The following is a 17,795-nucleotide window of genomic DNA, read 5'->3' on the forward strand; positions in this document are numbered from 1 at the left end:
ACTCATGTTGATGATGTAATGAATTGTGATGATGTGGTGAATGAATTGAATATTTTGGATATAATTTTTTTCTATTTATATAATGGTGAATTGTGATAATGTGTAATTTTTTTCTATTATAGTGGGTAAATTATGATGTGTAATTTTTTTTTTTCAATTCTATGTGGTGTGGTAGGTAAATTAATATTATATAGTCTAAACAAATATTAATGAAATATTTAATGTCTTTATAAATTAGGATTACTGATATATTTTATTATCCTTATATAAATAAAAAGAAATGATATTCTTAAGGAAAAATCTCAAGAAAAATTCTTAAGGATAGACACATAAATAATGGGACCCATAAAAAGTGAAATGGTGGGTCCCATTATTTATGTGTCTATCCTTAAGAGTTTTTCTTGAGATTTTTCCTTAAGAATATCATAAGACACTTATAATTGTCAATATAAATTAGTTTAGGTGACATTTATATTTGTCCTTATTATGATAATAATAAGGCATACATAAATGTCCTTAAAATATTTTATCCTGACATTTTCGATTGTTAGTGTATCTTTATAATTAGGGCATATTTTAAGTTAGCATAGATACTTTATAATGATATTATACAAATATCAGGAATACTAGAGGACCTAAGCTAACACCGCATTTCAATACATTTTTAGGCGATGTCACCATAGCTTTAGTGTTACTAAAAGTATACTATAAGGGCATTTATGTGTGTCCTTAAAGAGTATTATTCTAGTAGTGCGAGCAGAACAAGATCGTTAAAGATGGGGTGGACAAATTGTTAGAGGTGGTTTACATTCGTGAAGTTTAATTTTTGAGATGGCTGGCCAATGTGGTCCTGGTATCAAAACTAGGAAACAAATGGAGGGTCTGCATCGATTTCAAAGATCTTAACAAAGTCTGCCCAAAAGATTATTATTTGCTCTCTCGCATCGATCAGGCGGTGGATTCCATTTCTGGGTGCGAGTTTATCTGTATACTGCATGCATACCGGGGATATCACCAAATTCCGCTCGTTAAAGACAACCAGGAGAAGGTCAATTTCATAACTGTCGAGGGCATTTATTGTTATAAGGTTATGCTGTTCAGATTGAAGAATGCAGGGGCTACCTACCAACGACTCATGAACAAGGTCTTTTGGAAGTAGATCGGGCAGAATATGGAGGTGTACGTGGATGACATCATCATCAAGTCCCTCCGAGCGGTCGATCTATGTGTGGATGTGGAAGAAACTTGCAAAACTCGAAGGTAGTATGAATTGAAGCTCAATCCCAACAAGTGTCTGTTTAGAGTCAATAGCGGGAAATTCCTGGGCTGTATTGTGTTGGTGCAAGGAGCACCAGACGATCGAACCTGAGTTTTGATTATGTCAAAGGGTTCAAAGTTAAGTTGTCTTATTATCTAATAAGTTTGATTGAGCTCGCAGGAAAATCCTAAGTTGTCTTAGGCAAAAGTCCTAGTGGATACTAGGGAGGTGGAAAACCCTAGGGGGTGGTAACCCTAGGTGAAGAAAAGTCCTAACTGCAGTTAGGCAGGTGGAAAACCCTAAGGGGTGGTAACCCTAGGTCCTAAGGGGTGGTAACCCTAGGTGAAGAAAAGTCCTAGCTGCGGTTAGGTAGGTGGAAAACCCTACTCTAGGTCCTAGGGGGTGGTAACCCTAGGAGGAAAGTCTTGGCAAGTCGAGTGCTTGGGGCAAAAATCCTAGAGTCGGGGACTCTAGGTTGAAATCCTGATGGCCGCAGACCGGGTGGAAGTTTGGGCGGGTTGTGGAGCGGGCGTCCTGCATGAAGACAGGAAGCCTCGGGTGCTGAGCAAAAGTCCAGTCGGTCTGGAGGACCGGACTGACAACAGGTAAACTCTCATAAGTGGAGTAGGTGAGGACGCGTTCCTCAATGAGGGAATAGTAGGCGTCAGTTCAACCTAGGGTTTCCGGATGGAAATTCGAAGTTAGAATCGGACAATCCAGAGACTGTCAAAATTACTTATATTTGTCTTATTTTATTATGTTAACTTTATTTTGCAGGGTATACTTTGTTTTGTAGACTAACATGCCATGCAGGACAGTAATTGTTCAAAAAAGCCTCGGATAAACAGTCCCGAGGCGCGCTCCATGGAGCTTAGAGGTGCCTCGGGTGTCTTGGTCGATAGCCTTGCAACAAGGCCCGAGGGCGCCCTCCTTGGAGTTTGGAGGCGCCCTGGACGCTGGCGCGAAGGTGCCCTCCATGGAGGTTGGAGGCACCCTCGGGCGGATAAGCGGGGCAGTGCGGAGCTTATCCACACGCGGCTGACTCGGGGCTTGGAGGCGCCCTCCATGCAGTTGGATGCACCCTCAACAGCCTACTTAAGGCAGATTCGAGCAACAACTTGATCACAATCGGAATTAACCATTCTTTCAACTGTGCACTGCTCAAAGGACGATCCAACAAGCTGTAACAAGACTCCGATGACCCGAAGCTTCAAATTTACTATTTTAGTCATTGGTATAGTTTACTGCACTTAATTTTTGTATTCTAAATTGTAAAATTACGAATTGATAATGATTGCCCAAAGTAAACATTCAACGAGTGTGAGTCTTGGAGTAAGAGTCGCCACAGGCTCCGAACCAAGTAAATCTTGGTGTTCAAGTTTGCAATTGTTCTTTTATTTCCACTGCATATTTACTCGATAGTTTTAAAACAAATGTGAAAGCTATGAGTGCTATGCACCCCCCTCCTCTAGCACTTTCGATCCTATAATTGGTATCAGAGCGGGGTCATTTCGAATTGATGAAACCACTATTCAAGTAATTTTTCGTGGTAATTTTAAAATTTTCGGAATCAATTGGAATCAGTAAAATTGTTGCCTTCCGATTTATTTTTTCGATCGATTTTTTTTCCATTTCTCGAAGTCGGTGCAACCACCACTCGAGTTCTTATTATATTCTCTTACTCCCGCACTACTAAATCTAAGACCCAGTCTTGGAATCTTTGCAGTTTTTTTGTGTGTACAAGGTTTCCTCTTAAAATACTCATCAAGAAGGCTATAGCACAGCCCCCCCCCCCAACCCACCGCTCTTCACCAGCAAAGACTTCGGCTACTGGAAGGGCCAAATGGAGTCCTACATCCAAATCCAATTCGAGATGTGGATGATCATCAAAACCGACATTTCACTCCCACTCGATGGCACGGGAAAACCAGTATCATGCGAGAACTAGGACGCAAGTATAATAAAGAAGGTCGAGGCCAATGCCAAAGCAACATGTACTCTTCAATGCGGCCTAACCAAAGAATAACTTAACCGAGACGATCTATTCTCAAGCACGAAAGAACTATGGGAGAAGCTGATCGAGCTGCACGAAGGCACCTTCGATACGAAAGTAAGTAAATGCGATTTAATTTTGAATATATTATATAATATAAAAATATAGGAAGGTGAGACGTCTAGCCAACTTCACGCACGGATTTAGGATCTGCTAAACAATCTCCATGGAACCAGTCAAAAGGTAGAAATCCACGACATAATCAGGTATACACTCAACGTCTTTCCAAGGAATACTTTGTGGCCATCCATGGTAGATGATACTTTGGATGCTTACAAAGTATCCAAGGATCTTTCTCTAATTAAATTAGATGAATTATTTTCTGAATTTAGATTGCATGAACAGACTAATGCACGTCTAGCGGAGAAAGGTATTACTTTGATTGCAGGTATGAGTAGAACCCGAGAACCAAAAGCAAAGCACAGAACTGAACTCGAATCCAAAGATGAATCAGAATCAGAAGACGATGAAATTTCCGCCGAAGTTGTAAAACTGTTACAAAAAATGTGCAAAAAGAAGAAGGTGATTCAATCGAATATGAAGGTCAAGACTAGAGTTACATGCTACGGTTGTAACCAGAAGGGACACTATAAACAAGAGTGTCCAAACTAGAAGCAACGAAGAAGGAAGGCGTTGAAGGCAACGTGGTCAGAGTCATCAGAAGAGTCCGACGAAGAAGAACATAAGCAAGCAAGCTACGTTGCTCTACCGGTACATGCGTATGTTGCCGAAACTAAGTTCGAGTCCGAGTCTGATATCGAGAATGAATCAGAAACCGAGTCCGAGCGAAGCCACGAATCCGTGTTCGTTTCTGAAGGGCCTAACCTCACTGTAAGTTCTCTATTCGACGATATTCAAGTCAATGATCTAGAAAATTTAGTTTCATATTTATTAAAAAAATTGGCCAAATCCAATGTCCGAGTCAAGTCACTCCAAAAGGAAGTAACAATTCTTAAGGAGGAGACTAAATTGAGTCCTTTGACTGAGCCAGTTCAAATTGAAAGTTCAACTCAAGTCCAACAACTTGAGGAAGAAAATTTCAATTTGAAAACTCAAGTCAAAGAACTTAAAAACACGTTGGAACGATTCACTTTGGGTTCCAAGAACTTGGACCTAATTCTTGGAAAATATAGAGTCATTTACAACCGATCCGGACTTAGATTTAAGGCTAAACAAAAATACAAGTCTTATTTATCACTTGTAAATAGAGTTAATAGAAAAATAGTCCAAGCATAGGTCCCCAAGTCAAACTTGATTAATCAAGTTAGAGTTGGTCAATATTAGATCCCCAAAGATCAAATTCATTATCTTGATAGACCTTATCGAGACTATGATCCAGGGGAAGTCAATAAAAAGATCATTTTTATCATAAAATAGAATTGTCTGATGGTTGATTTATTTATTTTTATTATTCATGCTTAAACTAGTCTAGATAAAGACCTAGACTTGATTTACACTTGACTAATTAGACTTAGGAGTTACTGTAAGAAAATTAAATATTCAATTTCTTTGAAAGGTTTGTCTAGAAGTGGTGGATGATCCCATACCCAAGAAGGTCTAGTGCCTTGCCACAACCTAGAAGCCAATCATCGAAATAAATATTTAATTAACTAACTGCAAAACTTGAGTCTAACTTAAATGTAAACCAATCCTTAGATATATGTACCATTTTCACTTTTTTTCTTTTGAGAGCTTCGATTGAATTGAGAAATACACACACACACACACACACACACACACACACTCTGGATAATTCAAGTCAAAGCAATTTGATGTATGAGCCGGGCCTATATGCCATGATCGATCGATATAAATACTCCAACAGTCCACCTTTGTCATATATTCCATATATCACATTAGATAGATATCATATTCATGGAATATGATTCACTTTCAAGATGCCTTGATGGTGAAATGGTAGACACGCGTGACTCAAAATCTCGTGTTAAAGAGTGTGGAGGTTCCAACAAAAATGGACGAACCAGATTCCGAAGCTTCTATCTATGAAGATGAATTAGCCCTCATGGTAAGAAACTTTAGTAAATTTCTTAAATCTAACAAATTTCACAAGTCATTGGCAAAGAAACACCTTCGAAGTAAAAGGAAGATTCAATGTTATAACTGTCAGAAAGAAGGGCACATCAAGGATGACTATTCTAAACTAAAGAAGAATGAGAAAGAAAAATAAAAAGGGCCAAGACGAACGAAGTAGAGAAACTTAAAAGCTATGTGGGATGAATCGTTATTTTTTGAGGCCTATATCAGACTAGCACTAATGACGAACCATCAGAGGGACGAAAAAAGTACCTCAGTAATAAGCATCGACAAAGGGAGAGTGTCAACGGACAGAAGTAGCTATGAAGGAGCATCAAATCACAAGGTAAGTGAGGTACATTCCCTATCTCCTGAAAAATCATATGAATTTATTAAAATACTTTCTAGAAATAAGTACAAATTAGAAAAAAAAAATATATAAAGTTAAAATTGATGGTAGCAAATGCATGCCAACTAAAGATTTTGATAAATTAAAATTTACAAGAACAATTAGAATATTTGAAAAATGACTATGCATGCTTAAAATCAAATGTTTTACGAAAGTTAAATTTTAGTAATTATTACGAACTTAATTGGTATATCAGGAACCATAGGGGATAAATTAAAAAATTCCCTATAAATTATATTCCAGAAAAGTTTCCTGATAAATCTAGTAGGTAGAAATCTATATTGGGTTCCAAAATCATGTCTAGATTAAATCCTCCATTTAATTAATTTACTAGGATAGAAATTACATCACTTAGAAAATATCTTTCATACAAACTTTTCTTCAAAATTTTATATTCAAAATTTTTATAATGATAGAATACCAAATTATCTGTTAAATTATTTTTTTTCAAAATTTTTAGATTAATAATAAATTTTCTATGAATTAATTTAAAAAATTAATTTTTAATATTAAAATTCTCAAAACTCTAATTTTGAACAATTTAATTTTTCTACATATTTTTATTCAGTTTTACATACTTAGAAAAATTAGAAAAAAAAAATTCTAGATCAAATCTATTATAATATTTATTTTTCTAAAAATAGGATTCTATGAAACAATTTATTTATGTTAAAATAAAAATATTTTTTCATGAATTTTAAAATAAAAATATTTTTTTCATGAATTTTTTTTATCTAATTGCTTCGGTTTAACTTTAACAAAAATTTTAGGATTTTTTTGAAATTGAAAAATATTTTTAAATTATTTTTTTTTCAAAATAGAAAGTTAATTAGTAAAATTAGAATATTTTGAAAATTATATTTTTGAAAAATGTAAGATTACTATTAATTTTGTTCATGATCCCCTAGAAAACTTTTTATTTTTTTTTAAATTTTTTTATATGATCAAAAGGAGAGATAAGTTAAGGGGAGATAAGATAATTATAAATTTATCCTAGTTATTTACAAGTTTCCTATTATTAATATAATTTTCATTTAATTAGTCAAATCATTTTTATGTTAACTGTCAAGGAGAGCACCGAATGGTAACCTTGAAGGAGCACCTGGACTTACCAAATGTAGTATCGATTTATTGTTGTTCTGGCGCAGAATCATCGAACACTAACTAACGTTTATTGTTGAACAATAACCCTCAAGGGACACTTGAACTGTAACTAATACGTGTTAATCCAACGTAAAACAACCCCATATTTTGTCTAACAACAATTGGGATGCCAATTAATTCAGGGACTAACTAACTAACGTTTCCAATGTTGTCTTTGTCATCATGTTTCGATTTATTAGATCTAAATTGCCAATTAAATTTAATTTTTATATTTCTTAAAAGTTTGATTTTAGTAGCAAATATTGATATTCAAAGTGCCAAGATTTCTTCCAGGCGAATCAAAACAATAAAGTTAAATGGTGTAATCCCAATCGATGTTCACCTGCTTGTGAGAGAGAGATTGAAGAAGAGCCGAGGAAACGGAAAGAGAGCGCTTGATTAGCAGATGGAGCTCGGATTCAACGACGGAAGAGGTCGATCTAAGAGCAAGGAAGAAGTAGAACCATGGAGAACGAGAAAATAGAGACGACGACAGTCGAAAATGTTGGGACCGAAAAGTAGCTAGAGGGGGGGGGGGGGGTGAATAGCTCGGTGCGATCTTCGTGCTTGACGTTGCTTGTTTCTTCAAAGATGTGCAGCAAAAATACAAGAAACAACTACAACAATGCTAACAAATGGATTTTACTTGGTATCCACCTCACAAGAGGTGACTAATCCAAGGATCCACACACTCACGCACCCTCCACTATGAATAACACTCCTTTATGGTAACTACCAAAGGCGGAGAAGCCCTACAATCTCTCAATACAAGAAGAAAGCAAAGGGAACAACAAATACAAGCGATCTTACAGGTTTTACAGCTAAAAACCCTAACCCTAGCTTTTCTTTCTTCTTGTGTTCTCGCCTCTTGACTTGGATGTCTCTCCAAGATTCTTCAAGAACTGGCGATCTGAACCTCAAGAGATGCTGTGGAGTCGCTGGTGAAGATCGGAGATGAATCGTGTAAACTCTACTGAAGGAATCGAACGCCTGCAGCTATAAACGACGCCAACGGTCGAATCCCGATCGATTGGATTGCTCCCAATCGATCGAGACCGATCGGCTGATCGATCCAGAGCGCCTCTATGCTCTGGAAAAAAAATGTCTGGATCGATCCAGGTCTTATCACGCGAAGTCACGCCTCCCAATCGATCCACTGATCGATTGGGAGCTCTGGATCGATCAGCTGATCGATCCAGAGGTGTTCTGTTCGCGCGATGCTTCTCCCCAATCGATCCACTAATCGATTGGGAGGAGCTTTGTCGCGGGAGCTCACCCGATCGATCGGCCGATCGATTGGGCATGATCCAATCGATCGGCTGATCGATCCAGATCTTGGTTTTCGCCCAAACCAAATCCAAAGCTCCCTAAACCAACATCCAGTCAACCATGACTTGTTGGTACATAAAACCTAACATCTGGTCACCTTTGACCAGCTAGGATTCTCTCACCAAGTGTCTGGTCAATCCCTTTGACCCACTTGGACTTTTCTCCTCTTGCCAAATGTCCGGTCAATCCCTTTACCCATCTGGATTTCCCTTGCCTGGCTTCACTCACCAGGACTTTCACCTAGCTTCACTTACTAGGACTTTTCAACTGCCTGACTTCACTCACCAGGACTTTCACCTAGCTTCACTCATTAGGATTTTCACCTGGCTTCACTCACCAGGATTTCCTTCTGCCTGGCTTCACTCACCAAGGCTTTCCTTCTGCCTAGCTTCACTCACTAGGACTTTCCAACTGCCTGGCTTCACTCACCAGGACTTTCACCTCTGCCTAGCTTCACCCACTAGGACTTTCCAGTCAGGTATCTGATCAACCTTGACATACTTGGCTTTCCTTCTCATCTCAACTGGTCAACCTCGACCAAGCGGAAATTATATTAACAATCTTCCCAAATGAACAACTGCACCTGCATTGTCCATATCATCTAAACCCAATATATTGTCAAACATCGAAACCCAAACCAAGACTCAAGCTTGGTCAACCAGGTCAACCTTGACCTAAAGGATATTGCACCAACAATCTCCCCCTTTTTGATGTTTGACAATACCACATGTTAAGTTAGGAAATTAGGCTAATCTCATAGCCTCAACTCCCTTCATGTCAATATCTGAATGATGGTTCCCTTCATTCTTCTCCTTTTCTAAAGGGCAAACTCCCCCTTTAGGTACTGAATGCCTAACTTAATCATGCATTCTCCCCCTATTGGCATACATCATAAACATGCCCCCATCTTTGGGCACACATCAAAACAAACTCTCCCCCTGAAGAGTTACTTACCGTTTGTCACAACTTCACTCGTTGTGATCAACTCGATAATGAAAGTCCCATACCTTTCATTTTCCTTTAACCCTACATTCTTCCCCCAATGTAGGCAAATGCCCAACTTTGAGCATTTTTAACTAAAACAATGGAGATATCCACTCTCCATTGTAAACAAATGCTCAACCTTGAGCATTTCTATGACAGAAGGTTAACCACCTTCCAAGGTGTAGGAAAAATAATTTTCATGTCCTTAAAGAGTAACTCCCCCTAAAGACATGGTCGTACCTTCTATCATTGCACCAACAATGACTTGGAATCCCTAAACCTTTAGGAAACCCAAATTTAGAAATTTTGAGGTTTAACAATTCAATATTGAAACCAAACCTCAACCTAAACTTCAATTTAGTCTTCCTCAATCAATCCATCGTCGTTTTCAACATGAAAACACCCTTTTTATGTATACAAATGTATTTTTAAGGGTTTGGAATGGTTACCAAGACTAACCTTGGTTCAAAAATGCTGGAATCAGACTTTCTCAGCCAAAATCAGCAACTTCGATCGATTGGAGTTGGGTCCCGATCGATCGGACCATGCTGAATCGATCCACTGATCGATTCAGAAAGGCTGGATCGATCAATGGATCGATCCAGGAAGCTTCTGTTCGCGAGAAGCTTGCTCTCAATCGATCGCTCGATCGATTGAGACCCTTCAATCGATCGGGTGATCGATTGAGGTCTGATAGTTGCTGAAATTCACTTTTAGTGAATTTCAGAAACCCCTAGAAAAATCTACAAAATTCTAAAAATCATGAAAATTTGTGTAGACATTATTTAGGGTATACTTTATCATGGAAAAATAGTTTTCTATGAAAATAATTCATATTTTCCGAGATTGGCACAAACTAGAAAACTTGCAAAAGCTTTAGTGTTTTCTTCAAGTTTGTGTCTAACTATTCAATGGTGATTACTATCAAAAGATAGCCTTCACCAAGGTTTTCCAAAATCATTTTAAAAACATTTTCAAAACCAATATCCCACCATGTTCCTTGGGCTTAATGCACATGACTTGTACATTAGCTTTCCCAATGATGGGAAAACACATAACTATATGTTTTGAGGAACTTAAAACTCAAAAGAATGCACTAAATCAACATCTTGAGTTTTTGTTCATCATCCTAACATCTCACTTGTATCTAATGTGCACTAAAACACATACAAGTCACCTTATGGGTCTTTGTGAGATGTAAAATTTGGGTTTGCCCTAATCTAGGGATCATGCATATCTATCTAGGCATTTTGTGGATATTGAACATCCACCTAGGATGCCACTTGTTGATAAATGTCATTTGTCCTTAATTTTAAGGAAATAAACATAATGCATGATAATGTTATGGCATACATCAAAAAATAAATAATTTTCAAAAGAAAATTTCCTATAACTACATGATGTATGTATGTCATGACATGATATTTTTGTATTTTTCATAGTAAGTCATGAATGTAGAATACAAATAAATATGATGTCATGGCATATCATGGGCAAACAATCATGGCAAGGTTTAGCATAAATAAAATACCTAGATTACTTATCTAAGTGTCCTTAAAACCTTAGTTAAGTTGAAAATTAAACCTAGATTGCCCAATTTTCTCAAGAAAATGCCAAAACCCAACTTGGCATTTCTTTAATCTCCTGATTAATTTATGCCACTTGAAATTAAGCTTATTCCTCAAATGTTGGCATATTCTTCTTCCACAAGAGTAACACTAAGAAAATACCAAAATCCCAACTTGGTATTTCTTATGTTTTCCCAAATTATGCCAATTAAGATTAAAATAAATACTTCTCAAGTTTGGCACATTTTACACTTTCAAAGAGTAAATCATAAATCTATTTCATTTTCAAAGGCTACTAATAACCTTGAAAATACTCTTTGAGTGTCAGTTTCTTCAAAGTTGGGTTAACTACCCTTCTTCTTAGAGTTGACACTCTCTAACCCATCTATGGGGTAGAGAAAATGCTCCTAGGAACCCAAAACATATTGGTGCTCCTTGGATGCTCTAGGTATTCACTAGGGATAACTTCCCTAGATACCTTTCTAGTGACTTTGTTTGGCTTCTTAGAAGCCTTGATCACATTTTCTAGGTCAACCCTAGGGATTGCTTCCCTTGTGACCTTCTTTGTGACTTTCTTGGACTTCTTAGAAGTCTTAATCACATTTGTTGCAAAAATACTCTTAGGGATGACCTCCCTAGTATTTTTGACTTGCCCACTAGGCCTAGGGTAGGTTCCATAGCTATATGGAATCCTATGGTAAGTAGGTACATCCTTTTTAATTTTAGGTTTGTATCCCAAACCTGTATGGCCCTTGGATGACCCTTGTTGTCCTAAACCTAGATTTTGCTCATTTTGCCCTCTAAGGATATTTTCCATCCTTTTTAGAGTCTTTTCTAGTTTGTCAAGTCTTGACCTCAAGACTTGATTTTCCATCACTAAGTCCTTAGTTTTTGGTTTTCCATTAAGTCCATGAGCATTTTTGTTTCTAGGCTTGTAGCTAAATTCCTTGGTGTTATTCCCTAGACTTTTATCTACCTTTCTAGTCCTAGGTAGAGAGGTTTTAGCATGATAAGCTACATGATTTTCCTTAACTTTATCATGTCTTCTATTTTCATGGTAAATAGCATTAAAATGATATAAACTTGAGTTAGCATGCTTTTTACCATAATTTAAAGGGGTAGACTCAATAAAAGTTACCTTTCTTTTTACCTTGGAGGCTCCCCCTTGAATTGAGCTTTCTCCTTGAGCATTGACCACCTTCTTCCCCTTAGGGCATTGACTTCGGTAATGCCCCTTTTGATTGCAAGAGAAGCACACAATGCGCTCCTTGCTCTTCTTTGTATTGGGGATGGTCTCCTTGGGCTTCTCCTTGCCCTTTTGTGCCACTTGGCCCTTCTTCTTGGCCAATTTAGGGCATTTACTCTTGTAATGCCCATGTTCCCTACATTCAAAGCATATGATATGATTTTTATTATTAATTGAAACATTTATACCTTCATGTGTAGGGATGACATCTTCTCCTTTGGATCCGGAGGTAGAGGCTTCCTCTTGATCCAAAAATGGTTCTCCTCCAATAGATTTGACTTGACTTGTGGAGGTGGAAGCTTCTGTTGGTGCGGTTAACACTAACGATTTAACCCAGGTTTTGATGAATGACAAATCAGGTTAAGTTAGTTTGTTGTTGTCTGACACTTTGATCGAGTGTGCAGGAGAAGTCCAGACAGGTCGACGGGCTGACCGGATGTCTGGCACGAAGCTCAGCTAGGTCAACGGGCTGACCGGATAGCTGGCGAGAAGTCCAAGCGGGTCAACGGGCTGACCGGACGCTTGGCGAGAAGTCCAGCTAGGTCGACGGGCTGACCGGATAGCTGGCGAGAAGTCCAGACGGGTCGAAGGGCTGACCGGACGTCTGGCAGGTGAGTGAGGTAAGTCACTGGAGGGGAGTGACTGCGAGGACGCGTTCTCGGGAAGGGAACATTAGGCGTCGATCCGGCTTAGATCCATTTCGGATATCTAAGTCGAGATCGTGACTAGATTCCGGTCTCGGAAAGACGGAATCTAAGTCATACTTCTTATACTAAATTCATAAAACTGAACTAACACTTTATTTTGCAGGAATTACTTGTCTCGGACAAACCTTGTTTTGTAGGAAAGCTGTTCGCTGGAAAAAGGTGGTCCGGGCGCCCGGGAGGCAAAAATCATCCTGATCGCACGTCGCCACTTGGAGCTCACTGGTTGGACTTGCCACGTCTCACCAGGGCGCCCGGAAGGAATCCAGGGCGCCCCGAGCATCATATAAAAGAAGGGTCAGAGGGGAGCTTCACAACAACGGAAAAAGAAAAGTCTTCTACTACTCTGCGCTTCTGCGACGCTAACAAAGCTCCGACACTACGCTCATTCCTTTTCTTTCTTGTCGGTATTTGTTTTAATTTTCATTAGCATTCATTGTACTATTTTTGTAATCATTATTTCGAATTGCTAGTGAATTGCCCAACAAAAGTACTCACGGAGTACGGGCCTTCGAGTAGGAGTCGTCACAGGCTCCGAACGAAGTAAAATTCATTGTGTCCAATTTTTATTCCGCTGTGTTTATACTCGTTATTTTTTGAATCGATATTCACCCCCCCCTCTATCGACATTTCACGATCCAACAAGTGGTATCAGAGCAGGTACCGCTCTGATTTGGTGCAACCACCAATCAGACAGGGGGTGAAAATTTTTTTTACGCCTAATTCTAATATGGTATTATTATTATTAATCTGGGAAGTTTTTTCTTTTCCTTTTTCTTTCCTCCGTTACAATTAAATCCATATTGGCGTAACACTAATTTAGATATTCTTATTATCTTTCCCGCACTGCTAATCCAAGACCAAGTCTTGGGATATTTTTTTTTCTCGTTGTTTACTTGTGTGCAGAATGTCTCAACTAGAAGGCTTTAGCATAGTACGTCCTCCCCTATTCAACGGGGATGACTTCTCGTACTGGAAGAAAAGAATGGAAGTATACCTAAAGACGAATTACGATCAGTGGTTCAGCGTTATAAAGGCCTACCGAGCTCCAACCTACAACTCCGGAAATCCACTAGACACGGAACAGTGGACTCCGGACATGAGGAAAAAGGCGTCGACAGAAAACAAAGCGATCAATACGCTACATTGCGGCATAACACGAGAAGAGCTGAACCGAGTCGGACCACATCAGAATGCTAAAGAATTGTGGGACAAACTGATCGAGTTGCACGAAGAAACAAGCGACGCAAAGGTAACAAAAAGAGACCTACTTTTAAATAAAATATTTAATATAAAAATGCAGGAAGGGGAAACGGCAAGTCAACTGCATGCAAGAATCAAGGACGTCCTCAACGGACTCCACGCGATAGGCCACCAGATGGAAAACAAAGATTTAATAAGGTACGCTCTAAATGCTTTTCCTCGTAATAGCTTGTGGGCATCAATCGTAGATGCCTATAAAATTTCAACAAATTTATCTAAGTTAAAATTAGACGAGCTTTTCTGTGAATTAGAATTAAATGAACAAACTAATGCTGGAGCCGAGAAAGGTATTGCTTTATTTGCAGGCTCATCCAAAGAAAAGAAGAGCAAGCCTGAATCTGAAGAAGATTCTGATCAAGATTCCGAAGACGAAGAACACCTGGTGAACCTGGTAAGAAAAATGTTCACCAGGAGAAAAAGAAGCTTCAGCAAGAAGGACCTTCAAAAGATCAGTTCTCCCTCGGAACAAAAGAACGTGACGTGCTTCGGATGCAACAAAAAGGGGCACTACAAGAACGAATGCCCAAGACTGAAATTCGACAAACCGAAGCCAACCAAAAAGAAGGCCCTCAAAGCAACGTGGGACGACTCCTCAGACGAATCAGAGGGAGAAGAGCAGAAACACTAGAGCCACCTCGCGCTAATGGCCTGCGAAGCTGAAACAAAAGACGAGTCGGAAGATGAAGACGGGTCTAAACCCGAATCAAGCCACGAGTCCGTAGTCGTTTCCGAAGGCCCGGATGAGGTACATTTTAATTTAAACAAAAAATTCTTTAAAATTATTTCTTGCTTAAATAGTAAGTTAATTAAAATAGAAAATGAAAATAAATCACTCCTTGAGGAAAATCAAGATCTCAAGGAACAAATAAAAAATTTAAATCCAACTCAAGATATAATACTTGAAGAGAACTCAACATTAAAATCAGAAATTAATAACTTAAGATCAAAAAATCTAGACTTAATCCTGAACAATCGAAAATCATGTTATAATAAAACCGGACTTGGATACAAGTCGAACTCAAATAAAACTTTTAAATCGTTAATAACCCAATACAAATCAAGCTTGGGTTCCGAAAGCGTGTTTGACCACGCAAGTAGGAATTAATCAATATTACATACCTAAAGAAAAAATATACTATATTAACTCGAATAAACTAAATCAAAACCCAAAACACAAATCAAAGAAATCAAAATTTAAAAATATTAAAACTCAACAAAATATAAATTATCACCAAGTTAATTATAACTATAAAAGGAATCGACACAAACCTAAAACCAAAATTTAAATTAATGGCCAATAATTCAGGGGGAGGCTCCAGAATAGCTGGCACCTCCAAAACTAACTTACCCGATAGGGTAACCTAAACAAACTAACCCGACAGGGTAATTAGGATTAGTTAAAAAGAGACCAAGTTTAACTTGAATCATGGTACTGGTGAAGTTTTTGGATGATAGTACATTAGGGAAGCTTGGGCATCGCATGTCTAGAAAGATATGGTTTTGATCTGGTGCATTTGGCCAAGTGGAACTAACCGAAGCTACCCTTAAATGAATCCCAACCAGTTAGACCAAGTTTTAGTACTAAGCTCCGTGGACAGGACTATTCGGAAAACCTTGAAAGGTTAGTTACTTCTAATGACGTCCATGTGACTCACCAAGCTTAGAAATTTATCCGAAGAATACCTGTTTGTAGAGACCAAAAGCTAAAGCTGAATCTAACACAAGTTAAACCAAAACTCCATTATTAGAAATCCAATCCATCTCACAAAATTATAGGATTCCCTGATTGACAACTTAGATCGGGTGAGATGACTAAGAATCAAAATTAAATTTCAAATTAAATTTCGAACTGAATCAGTTAAATTTTAAACTAACCAAATTTCGAATTAAATAAATTAAATTTCAAATTGAATTAATAAAATTAAATTTCGAATTAAATTTTGAATTAAATAAATTAAATCTCAAATTAAATTAAATTAAATTAATTTAATTTAATTTCAAATTTCAAATTAAATTTCGAACTGAATCAGTTAAATTTTAAACTAACCAAATTTCGAATTAAATAACTAAAATGAATTACGATTAATTTACTTCTAAAACCAAATTAACCTGAAAAACTATTTTTAAGACTAACCTTAAATCCTACTCATTGTAGGAAACCAAGTGGATTTTGGACAGTGGTTGCTCCAAACACATGACTGGAGATCACACCAAGTTCACTCAACTCACCTACAAAAGCTTAGGAACAGTTGCCTTTGGAAACAATGGCAAACTCAAGGTGATCGGAATAGGTAATATTGAACTAAAAATAGATTTCATAATTACAAATGTTCTACTTGTCGAGAATTTTAAATACAATCTCCTGAGTATAAGTCAATTGTGTGATATTAGGTATAAGGTTAAATTTCTATCCACAGAGTGTTTAATCAAACATCTAGATAATCCTACTATAAGCCTAAAAGGTTTTAGAAAAGACAACATCTATGCTATCAACTTAACCACCTCTTCAATTAAGTGTTATTTAACACAAAAAGAAGAGACTTGGTTATGGAATAGGAGAATGTCTCACACCAACTTTAGAAATATAAGCAAATTAAATGGACTAGTGAGAGGCTTACCGAAATTACCTAACCTAGATTCAACCATATGTAATGCTTGTCAACAAGGTAAACAAACAAAATCCACTCACAAACCAACCAATCAACCACAAACCAACTCGATATTAGAGCTTCTACATTTAGACCTTTTTGACTCCCATGGGGTCAAATCCATAAATGGAAACTTATACTGCTTAGTAATAATAGATGACTATTCTAGGTTTACTTGGGTTAAATTCCTAAAACAAAAAGATGAAACTTTTGAAATCTTTGCAAACTTTTGCAAACAAATTAAAAACGAAAAAGATATTAAAATTAAAAGAATTAGGAGTGACAACGGGGGAGAATTTAAAAATCATAATTTCAACAAGTTCTGTCTTGAGAATGGCTACCATCACGAATTTTCGTGTCCTAAAACCCCCCAACAAAATGGAATTGTAGAAAGAAAAAATAGAACCTTACTAGAAACTTCTAGAACTATGTTAAATGAATATAACCTACCTAAATATTTTTGGGTAGAAGCTGTAAGTACAGCCTGCTATGTGCAAAATAGAACAACATTAAATAAAAGACATAATAAAACTTTCTTTGAAATATTTTATAACAAACAACCCAACATAAAATATTTTAAAGTATTTGGATGTCCAGCCTACATCTTAAATACTAGAGAACACTTAGGAAAATTTACATCTAAAGTAGAAAATGAAATTTTTGTAGGATATTCTCTAAACAGTAGGGGTTACAGAATATATAATAAAATTACGCTAAGAATCGAGGAAACCACAAATGTAAAATTTGAAGAAACCCAAGAACAAACTCAACTTCAACCTGTTGAAAATAATAATACTGAAGAAATCAATCAATCCCTAGATCATGAAGAAGACGAACACACTCAAGCAAATCAACCTCCTAGAACTATAAGAATCAACCCTAACCATCCAACTGATCAAATAATTGGTGACCCGGACCTAAGGGTTCAGACCAGATCATCATTTAGGAACCTAAGTCAAATTTCCCTGATTTCAAAAATTGAACCCAAAACTATAGCTGAATCCCTACTTGATCCAGATTGGATCATCGCTATGCAAGAGGAACTAGCTCAATTTGAGCATAATGAAGTTTGGGATCTAGTACCACCACCTAAAGACAAGAAAATAATAGAAACAAAATGGGTATTTAGAAACAAATTAGGTGAATCTGGGGAAAT

The sequence above is a fragment of the Zingiber officinale genome, chromosome 9A (genome assembly GCF_018446385.1).
Source record: "Zingiber officinale cultivar Zhangliang chromosome 9A, Zo_v1.1, whole genome shotgun sequence".
Lineage (NCBI taxonomy): Eukaryota > Viridiplantae > Streptophyta > Magnoliopsida > Zingiberales > Zingiberaceae > Zingiber > Zingiber officinale.